Source organism: Macrobrachium rosenbergii, unplaced genomic scaffold (assembly GCF_040412425.1).
Source record: "Macrobrachium rosenbergii isolate ZJJX-2024 unplaced genomic scaffold, ASM4041242v1 282, whole genome shotgun sequence".
Lineage (NCBI taxonomy): Eukaryota > Metazoa > Arthropoda > Malacostraca > Decapoda > Palaemonidae > Macrobrachium > Macrobrachium rosenbergii.
In genome coordinates, this window is record NW_027100730.1 from 2,904,457 (window position 1) to 2,914,923 (window position 10,467).

Below are 10,467 nucleotides of genomic sequence, written 5' to 3' on the forward strand. Positions count from 1 at the left end.
TAAGATGAGACTTGTTCCTATTAAGAAACCTTTTGACTGGAGTCTTGTCAACTACCACTCTCAGGTTTCTTCAACATTCTTCTCTGGTGTCTCCCCAGATTAGCCAATCATCTAAGCAGGCCACCAGCTAGAATCCTTCCTTCCTTCCTAAGCTCCCATAAAATTGGTACTACTGTATTCTGTATATGAAAATATATGCAAGCAATATGTTTGTTCAGATTTGATGGGTCAAGGATCACCCTTCGTTTGGAGCAATGCCTCTTGGGGGCACTGAAGAGTGGCGGTTAATAAAACCATCTTTCTCTGTGGCCCCCTTTGAAAAGGGGGTCCTGGTTTTTGGAAAAAACTACTTGAGAGGAGAGGAAAGGCGAGACCATCTCTACCCCAGCCAATTGTGAATTATACTGTGTCCTGTAAGAGGAGGACTTTCACTGCATGTTATGCTGTAGAAGACAACCCCAACCATGCAAGTCCTATGGGGCTCCACCTCTTCCTTTCCTCGTAATACGCAGTCCGGGAGTTGATTTTTCTTTCCCTAGGTGTCTTGTGTTCTTTGAAAGGTGGTGCTGATGCCGTTTTTGTCCTTTCTTCTGTTGTTGGAGGGTCCTTTAGTAGTTACTGTAGGCTTGTGTGGCTCTGATTAGCAGCAAACATTCTTAAGCTAGGAAGAGGAAACTCTCAAGGGTATTGTTTCCCAGATTCCCCTTTTTCAAGAATAGTCTATATTGTGCAATTCTGTTGTCAGGTTCATTCAGGGAGTTGTGCAACTCTACACTCTTCAGAAAGGGTCCCAACAGATAGGGGAAGAGAGCAGCAGTGGGTCATGTCCTTAAAACAGTAGTAATGTTTTAAAATATTAACTTGCAATTACTACAATAACATTGCCTTAAAGGATTTATTCACCAATGCTTCTCAACTCAATTAAGACAAAAATAATGGATATCCTGATTAACCGGCCTATTCCCAAGCACAAGGTGAAGGTAATGATAGCATAAGCTGTAAGTTACGTTAGTTGGTACACAAATAAAATCATTATTGGAATTATCTTGTAAAGTCACCACATCGACGTCAGTGGAGTGCTTCGAAGGCGTCATTAATTAAGTCTCCGCTGAGCAAGTTTTCTTTGGTGACTTCCCATTTTCTTCACACTCAATTAGTCATGCCTAAACGTGCCAGGTCACGCATTTTCTACCATTTCAACTTTATACGTATTTGTACAACTGTCATAAATTATGTATCGTATGTTTCTTTATTCACAGACATCAAGACTGTATCCATATTGAAGTTCTATATGTTTTTGACCTCAGGTCACGCTCAATGTCATTGTCTTCCGTGGTTCGGTGCCAGTCGGCCGCTATATAAACTGCCTGGATCTGTAATAAAGTAGCAGTAACTTTTACCTGCTCGTTTCTTTTGCACCTCTTACAGTGGTGACCCCGGAGTATCCTGGCGCCATTAGCGGCCTAAACACGGCGCTGTAACCAGCGTTTGAGCGTGCTGACTCTCGTCGGCAAACCCCCACCAGCGTCACTAGCGGACCCACATGGCGCACGAAAGTGCGTTCTGACGCGAGTACCCCACTCTAGTAAGAGGGCAAAGGAGCGAGCCTGGACGCGGGTATCCCCTCCTTCATGCAGTTAACCGCGGACCTCACGGACTCGGAGGTCTACCTACCTCCCATCTCACCCGCACCTGTCCCCGCACCGAGGCCCTCCCGCACCTCCACACCCACGCCAGCACCCCGAACACTCCATGGCCCGGCAACACAATTGCGGGCCGCCCTCACCATAAAGTTGCCACCTTGTATACAGGGGAACCCAATGATGTGGCTACATAGGGTCGAGAACCACTTTAGGGTGGCGCACCTGACGGACGAAATCCTGCAGGCCGACACAGTGCTTAACGCCCTTCCGGAGGACGTGTACAGAAAACTCGTCTCGTGGGTACCCGAGACACACACTCTCACATACAGTGCCATGAAGAAGTTGCTCCTCAAAACATGCTCCCTACCTATCGCCGAGCGGGCCGCCCGTGCTATCGACCTCACCGTCAACCCACGCCACGACCTCAACGCAAGAGACGCATGGAGCATGGTCGTGGATCTCCTGTCACTGCCAGATTTCGACGGCACGAAAAAGCGACAGTAAATAAGCTTCGCGCGGGAGATCCACCTTCGCCAGCTCCTTCTGGAGGTCCGCACCCAGATTGCTCACCCCTACACCATACCGCTCGACGACCTCATAGAAACGGCGCAACACCTCACGGACTCTGTGAAAGCTACACAGTGGCTAAAAGCGCCCACACAATCGGTCAGCTCTGTCCAGCCAGAAGAAGAAGTGGAGCAGAGCGTCAACGCCGTCGCCAGGAGACGCCCACTGAACCACAACAGATGGAGTTCCCGGGCCTCTGTCGCTACAAGTGGTTGGAAAGGACGGACCGAAACTGCCTGCCACCCTGCTCGTTTGCCCGTTCAAAAAGCGGGGTGGCGACCAGCAGGACAAACCGCCATGGCAACGAAAAAAAAACCCAGGGGCTCAGAACCAGTAGGTTTCTATGTCCGCGACACCGTCTCCGACAGGATGATGCTGGTCGACACAGGGGCCTTTAAATCGATCTTCCCGGCATCCAGAGAGGATAACCAGAAACCAGACCCGGCCGCCTTCCTGACGGCCGCCAACGGATCCCCATCCTCTCCCTACGGCACCAGGCCCCTGTCGATCTCCATTCTTGGCCAGAATTACTCCTGGGACTTCATCGTCGCGGACGTAGGAACCCCACTCCTGGGGGCCGACTTCCTGATGCACTTCGGCCTGCTAGTCGACGTGAGGCGTAAGCGCCTCCTTGATACCGACTCCTGCCGGTCTCTCCCATTAACAGCGGGACCCAAACCCACCATCAGCGCCGTCGCCCCCCACCAGTATGCACACCTGCTGTCAGAGTTCCTTGAGGTGTTCAAGCCCGAACCCGACAAGTCCCTGGGACCCCAGCCAAGCATGGCATATACCACCATATAACAACTAAAGGTCCCCGACACATGCGAAGTTCGAAGGCTTCCCCACAGCGCCTTCAGGAGGCGAAAAAGCATTCGCGGAGATGGAACGAATGGGAATCTGCAGGAAGGCCTCCAGCCCGTGGGCCTCCCCCCTCCACATGGTGCAGAAACTGGACGGTTCCTGGAGACCTTGCGGTGACTACAGACGGCTCATCATTGCAACGGGGCCCGACCACTACCCTCTGCCCAACATGCAGGACCTCACGGCCTCCTTTCACGGGGCAAGGTATTCACTAAATTGGACCTTCTTAAATCATATTTTCAGGTACCTGTCACACCAGAGGACATACCAAAGACCGCCATCATCACGCCGTTCGGGTCCTATGTGTTCGCCTTCTCCACCTTCGGATTGAGGAACGCCGGCGACCTTCAAGTGGCTCATGGACAGCATCCTCGGGGACAAATTCTGCGTCTGCTACGTTGATGACATCCTCATATTTTCCAGGTCTCACAGTGAACACCAAAAGGCACATCAGGGCAGTCCACCCGGCGCCTCCAAGAGAATGGCCTCGTTGTCCGTTTTGACAAATGTACCTTCGGCGTCCAGAAAGCAGAGTTCCTGGGTCACGAGGTATCCCCGGCAGGCGTCCGCCCACTCACATCAAAAGTAGCAGCCGTAACCAGGTTCCTGGCCCCCGCCTCCGTCAAAGCCGACCAGGAGTTCCTCGGGATGGTGAACTTCTACAGGCGGTTCATCCCCGGGATCGCACACACCACGGCCCCCCTGACGGAAGTCCTCAAAGGCCAACCAAAGTCCCTGTCTTGGGGACCCAGCCAGCAGCAGGCCTTCTCCCTGACGAAGGCCGCCCTCGCCGAGGCAACTGCCTTGGCACACCAGGATCCCAAGGCCCCTCTCCAGCTAACGACGGATGCCAGTAATGTCGCCTGCGGTGCTGTCCTGGAGCAGGTCATCAACAGCGCCCCCAAGCCCATCGCCTTCTTCAGCAAGAAATTCAATCCCGCAGAGACCCGCTACAGCACCTTCGACAGGGAACTCTGCGCGATGTACCGCGCAGTCTGGCACTTCAAGTTCCTCCTGGAGGGGATGCCCTTCACAATCTTCACGGACCACCAGCCACTGGTTCACGCCTTCATGAAGCAAGGGGACGCATGGTCTTCCAGGCACCAGCGCCACCTCTCAGCCATAGCCGAATTCACCTGCTCTGTCAGGTACCTCCCCGGCAGAAAAAATCCTGTAGCAGACGCCCTCTCCAGAGTCGAGTTGAACGCAGTGCAGCTCGGTGTAAATTACCAAGACCTCGCCAGAGAACAGGCCGCTGACCCAGAAACCCCAGCATACTGCACCGCCATCACGTCCCTTAAGTGGCGGGACGTGACCCTCGCCCTGAGTGGCTGGCTGAAAGTGCCGCAGTGCTGGGTTTTATGTAGCCAGATCTTCATGAATTTGTAAGGTGTCAAAGAAACGAGCAGGTAAAAGTTACTGCTACTTTATTACAGATCCAGGCAGCTTATATTGCGGCCGACTGACGCCGGGCCGTGAGAGACAATGGAATTGACTGTGACCTGAGGTCGAAACAATAAACAATAATATGCAGTGAACGAGTACAAATTACAATACAAAACATACAGAGCTACAACATAGATACAGTCTTGATGCCTGTGAATGAAGAAACATGTGATACACAATGTGTGACATTCGTATAAATACCATAAAGTAAAAATGATTAAAATCGTGACCTGGCACGTTTTAGGCGTGACTAATTGAGCTTGAAGAAAACGGGAAGTCACCAAAGAAAACAAGCTCAGTGGAGACTTAATTAATGGCGCCGCCGAAACACTATCCTGGCGCCGATTTGGTGACTTTACAAATACTCCCCCCCCAAGACGAGGGACGCATCTGATTAATCCCTGTATCTGCTGGGACGCTGAAGGGTGCCGCGGCTCCTTGAAGATAACTGAGGGGCCTCCCGCCTGTGAGGCTGCTGTTTGGGCGGTCCCTTCCTGGGGCGGCCGCGCCTGCGGGGGTGAGGGCGTGCTGGAGTGCGTTTGGGCGGAAGGGGTGCTGCGTCGCTGCCGGGACTCTCCGACAGGAAGGCGGGCTTTAGCCGGTCTATGGAAACCCAGTCGTCCTTGCCTGGGAGTGCCAGCCGGAACGCCTTGCTGTTCCGCTCCAGCACGCGGAAGGGTCCCCTGTAGGGCTTAGTTAGTGGTGGACGGACGGCGTCGACTCTGACGAAGACGTGGGTGGCGGATGACAGCTGTGGCGGCATGAAGGTGGTTGCTTTGTCGATGTATGAGCGCCTGCAAGGGGCTTAACTTGCCGCCACGTCGCGGAGCCTCTGCAGAGATGGGGAGTGGCGATCATCCGTCACGAGCTCTCCCGGCACCACGAGGGGTTCCCCATAGGTTTGTTCAGCTGCGGATGGGGTGCCGTCGGCTCTGGGGGCGGTCCTCAACCCGAGGAGGACCCACGGCAGCTGATGTTTCCAGTCCTCGGCGGTGCAGCGGGCCATGAGGGATGACTTTAAGGACCTGTGGAACCGTTCAACCAGGCCGTTGGCCGCTGGGTTGTACGCTGTGGTGGTGTGGTGCGTGGTTCCCAGCAGTTGAGCCAGGGCAGACCACAACTCGGAGAGAAAGCGGGGCCCCTGTCGGTTGTGATGTGGTCCGGGGCGCCGGCGGCTAACCCAACTGGAGAGCAGGGCCTCAGCGCACGCGCTGGCGGTGGCTTCTTGTATGGGTGTGGCCGGGCCACCTGCGTCGAACGGTCTACCACCGTGAGGAGGTATCTGGATCCGCCTGATGGGGAAGGGGCCGACGACGTCGATGTGGATGTGGCCGGCGGCGCCCTGGCTGTGGGAACTCGCCTACCCCGACTGCGTGTGACGACCCACTTTACTGGTCTGGCACTGCAGGCACTGTTTTGCCCAGGCTGTGGCGTCCTTTTGCACCCGTGCCAGACGAACTTTTTGAAAGCAGTTTGGCGTGGTCCTGCGGAGGGTGTGAGAGGCCGTGAATGATGTCGAATACCTGGCGGCGGCGTGAGGCTGGAACCAAAGGGCGGGGCTGGCCTGTGCTGATGTCACAGAGCAGGCTGGGGCCTCCGGGGCGAGGGTCACGTCCCCGCCACTTGAGGGATGTGATGGCGGTGCGGTATGCTGGGGTTTCTGGGTCAGCGGCCTGTTCTCTGGCAAGGTCCTGGTAATCTACACCAAGCTGCACTGCGTTCAACTCGACTCTGGAGAGGGCGTCTGCTACGGGATTTTTCTTGCCGGGAGGTACCTGACGGAACAGGTAAATTCGGCTATGGCTGAGAGGTGGCGCTGCTGCCTGGAAGACCATGCGTCCCTCTGCTTCGTGAAGGCGTGAACCAGTGGCTGGTGGTCTGTGAAGATTGTGAAGGGCGTCCTCCAGGAGGAACTTGAAGTGCCGAACTGCGCGGTACATCGCGCAGAGTTCCCTGTCGAAGGTGCTGTAGCGGGACTCTGCGGGACTGAACTTCTTGCTGAAGAAGGCGATGGGCTGGGGCGCCATTGATGATTTGCTCCAGAACAGCACCGCAGGCAACGTTACTGGCGTCTGTCGTCAGCTGGAGGAGCCTTGGGATCCTGGTGTGCCAAGGCGGTTGCCTTGGTGAGGGCGGCCTTCGTCAGGGAAAAGGCCTGCTGCTGGCTGGGTCCCCAAGACAGGGACTTGGTTGACTTTTAGGACTTCCGTCAGGGGGCCGTGGTGTGCGCGATCCCGGGATGAACCGCCTGTAGAAGTTTACCATCCCAAGGAACTCCTGGACGGCCTTGATGGAGGTGGGTGTCGGGAACTTGGCTCACGGCTGCCACTTTCGATGTAAGAGGGCGGACGCCTGTCGGAGACACCTCGTGACCCAGGAATTCTGCTTTCTGGACGCCGAAGGTACACTTGTCGAAACGGACGACGCAGGCCGTTTTCTTGGAGGCGCTGGAGGACTGCTTTGATGTGCCTCTGGTGTTCGCTGTGAGACCTGGAAAATATGAGAATGTCGTCGACGTAGCAGACGCAGAATTTTAGGTCCCCCAGGATGCTGTCCATGAGCCGCTGGAAGGTGGCCCCGGCGTTCCTCAGCCCGAAGGTGGAGAAAGCGAACACATAGGACCCGAAGGGCGTGATGATGGCTGTCTTTGGTATGTCCTCTGGCGCAACAGGTACCTGGAAATAAGATTTAAGAAGGTCCAATTTAGTGAATATTTTGGCCCCGTGAAAGGAGGCCGTGAGGTCTTGCATATTGGGTAAAGGGTAGTGGTCGGGCTCCGTTGCAATGTTGAGCCGCCTGTAGTCGCCGCAGGGTCTCCAGGAGCAGTCCGGTTTCTGCACCATGTGGAGGGGGAGGCCCATGGACTGGAGGCTTTCCTGCAGATGCCCATCTGTTCCATCTCCGCGAATGCTTTTTCGCCTCCTGAAGGCGCTGAGGGGAAGCCTGCGGAACCGCATGTGTCGGGGCCCTTTAGTCACTATATGGTGGTATATGCCGTGCTTGGCTGGGGCCCCGGGGACTTGGCGAAGCTCGGGCTTAAACACCTCAGGGAACTCCGACAGAAGGTGTGCATACTGGTGGGGGGCGACGGCGCTGATGGTGGGTCTGGGTCCCGCCGTTAATGGGAGAGACCGGCAGGAGTCGGTATCGAGGAGGCGCTTGCGCCCCACGTCGACTAGCAGGCCGAAGTGCGCCAGAAAATCGGCCCCCAGGAGTGGGGTTCCTACGTCCGCGACGATGAAGTCCCAGGAGTAACTCTGGCCAAGGATGGAGATCGACAGGAGCCTGGTGCCTTAGGGAGGATGGGGTTCCGTTGGCGGCCGTCAGGAAAGCGGCCGGGTCTGGTGTCTGGTTGCGGTCCTCTCTGGATGCTGGGAAGACCGACTTAAAGGCTCCTGTGTCGACCAGCATCATCCTGCGGAGACGGTGTCGCGGACGTAAAACCTACTGTTTTGGGGCCCTGGGTTCTTCGGCTGCCATGGCGGCCTGTCCTGCTGGCCGCCGCCCGCCCCGTTTTGAGCGGTTGAACGAGCAGGGCAGGGGGCAGGCAGTTTCGGGCGTCCTTTCCGAACCACTTGTGGTAGCGACAGAAGCCCGGGGACCTCCGTCTGCTGTGGTTCAGTGGACGTCTGTTGGCGATGGCGTTGACGGGCTGCTCACGTCCTCTTCAGGCTGGACGGAGCTGACCGGCTGTGTGGCCGGTTTTAGCCGCTGTGAAGCCTTGACGGAGTCTGTGAGGTGTTGTGCCGCCTCTATGAGGTCCTCGACAGGCATGGTGTAGGGGTGAGCGATTTGGTTGCGTACTTCCGGGAGGAGTTGGCGAAGGAAGATTTCCCGTATGAAGCTTATCTCCTGCCGCTTGTTTGTGCCACCCAAGACTGGTATTGACAGGAGATCTACGACCATGCCCCAAGCGTCTCTTGGATTGAGGTCGTGGCGTGGATTATTGGCAAGATCGATAGCACGGGCGGCCCGCTCGGCGATAGGCAGGAGCAAGCTTCGAGGAGGAACTTTTTGTGGTGCTGTATGTGAGGGTATGTGTTTGGTACTCGCGAGATGAGTTTTCTGTACACGTCCTCCGGAAGGGCGTTGAGCACTGTGTCGGCCTGTAGGATTTCGTCCGTGAGGTCCGCGATTCTGAAGTGGCTCTCCACCCTGCGCAGCCACATCGATGGGTTCCCCTGCGAAACGGCGGCAGCTTTACGGTGAGGGCGGCCCGCGATTGTGTTGCCCGGCCGTCATGTGTTCGGGCGCTGGTGTGGAGTTGCGGGAGGGCCTCGATGCGGGGCGGGCGGCTGTGATGGGAGGTAGGTAAACCTCGAGTCGCGGGTCGCGTTTAACTGCATGAAGGAGGATATCGGCGTCCATGCTCGCTCCTTTGACCCCTTACTGGAGTGGGGTACTTCGCGTCAGTACGCACTTTTTCGTGCGCCGTGTGGTTCCGCTAGTGGCGGCTGGTGGGGTGCGCCGACGAGTCAGCACGCTCAAACGCTGGTTACAGCGCCGTGTTTAGGCCGCTAAGAGCGTTTTGGAGAAATCCTGGAGCCAAGACTGAGTCGCCGTGTGAGTCCGCTAATGGCTCCGGGATACTCCGGGGGTCACCACTGTAAGGTGTCAAAGAAACGAGCAGGTAAAAGTTACTGCTACTTTATTACAGATCCAGGCAGTTTATATTGCGGCCGACTGACGCCGGAACGTGAGAGACAATGGAATTGACTGTGACCTGAGGTCGAAACAATAAAGAATAATATGCAGTGAACGAGTACAAATTACAATACAAAACATACAGAGCTACAACATAGATACAGTCTTGATGCCTGTGAATGAAGAAACATGTGATACACAATGTGTGACATTTGTATAAATACCATAAAGTAAAAATGATTAAAATGCGTGACCTGGCACGTTTTTAGGCGTGACTAATTGAGCTTGAAGAAAACGGGAAGTCACCAAAGAAAACAAGCTCAGCGGAGACTTAATTAATGGCGCCGCCGAAACACTATCCTGGCGCCGATTTGGTGACTTTACAAATTAAACTTAACTTACCCTAACCCTAACCTAGGACATGGGGTCTTACTGATTAGATATAAATTGTCTTCCCTAATTTTGCATGAGTTTGAATCACTGAGGACAGTATAAAATTCAACGTTCTTTTACAATAACTATATTATATCGTAGATGTGACAGCCACTGTCGCACTGAACGTTGGCAACTTAGGAAAAATAGGACGGGTCTGGAAATATGAGTAAAACCGTAGAAGAAGAAATACAAAATTTTTTATTGGATTAGAAAATGGTGAACATATTAATTAGGATATTTATTCATTCCTACGAGAGTACAAACTTGAAATCTTTCATTTGCTTTTGGTTACTGAAATTTGGCCACCAGGTAGTCAGTCAGTGGCAGGTGGACAAAGGGTTAGGATTCCCACCCACTTAGGTGACCTGACTGTTAGCATTCGCTTTTTCTTCGGCCCCACCAGGGTGAAGATGCCTACGCTGCTGGATTTTTCACCCAAATATCATCATTGAAGATCTTTTACTCTTTTGGCACTGGCTCTTGTTTTCCCTTTACTTTTGACTGTGGGATGAGTATCAAGTGCCTTTCAGAGATTTCCTTCAATAACCCCTGCTTCAACTGTCCCTGAATGTTCCCTTCTGTGGTTAACTCCTGCATGGACTGTTCTTGGATGTTCCCCTTCTGGCTGTCACAGTCCGTTAGGGAGAAAAGATCGCGAGGTTGATGACCAAACCATCTGCTGTGCTCTTGACAAGGTGGGAACTTACAATGGGCGTTCCCATATGGGTGTAGATTCATCCCCTGCTTTGGTGGCTTCTCCATGGTGTCTGACAAAGACTACGATGTTAGTATAGACCCTGTGGCCTTCTTGGGGCCCTTGGCCACAGAATCATTTGCTGTTTCTGTCCCTGCTGTTGCTCCCTTCCTA

The 10,467-nt window shown here is 54.4% G+C and overlaps 1 long non-coding RNA gene across 1 annotated transcript in view; it reads left to right on the forward strand.

Moving 5' to 3' along the window:
• Positions 1-10,467, forward strand: part of LOC136838222 (uncharacterized) — a 237,656-nt gene that overhangs the window by 143,437 nt on the left and 83,752 nt on the right. The gene's annotated exons all lie outside the window — the stretch shown is intronic.